Below are 460 nucleotides of genomic sequence, written 5' to 3' on the forward strand. Positions count from 1 at the left end.
GTGTGTGTGTGCATTTCTATATATACATATATTCAGATACAATGAAGTAGACATACAGACCATTAGATATCTTAAACAATACACATGCTATGTGTATCTTTCAATGTCTATATTTCGATAATAGATACATATATACTTGACGACAGCTGGAAGAGGTCGTCCTCCGACTTGGGTTATCCCAGGCGGATGCAGAACTGGAAGCGTAGCAACTTTTTCCCTCGGGGCAGCCTTGCGCACAGCGCTTTTTCTGGATCGACGACCGCATCCAAGGCAGACGAAGAACATTTTTTTTTTGTGGGAGAGAAAGGCCACTCACGGAGAGGACCTAAAAAAAAGGCACCGACCAGACGACCTCAAGTTACATGCGTCGTCCGGATTTTGCTGTACTATTTTTCCCCTTTTAATTTTCCGTTACGTTTGCCCGTGATGACAAAAACCCATCTCTAAAGTATGTTTAAAG

This window comes from Penaeus monodon, chromosome 19, assembly GCF_015228065.2.
Source record: "Penaeus monodon isolate SGIC_2016 chromosome 19, NSTDA_Pmon_1, whole genome shotgun sequence".
Taxonomy (NCBI): Eukaryota; Metazoa; Arthropoda; class Malacostraca; order Decapoda; family Penaeidae; genus Penaeus; species Penaeus monodon.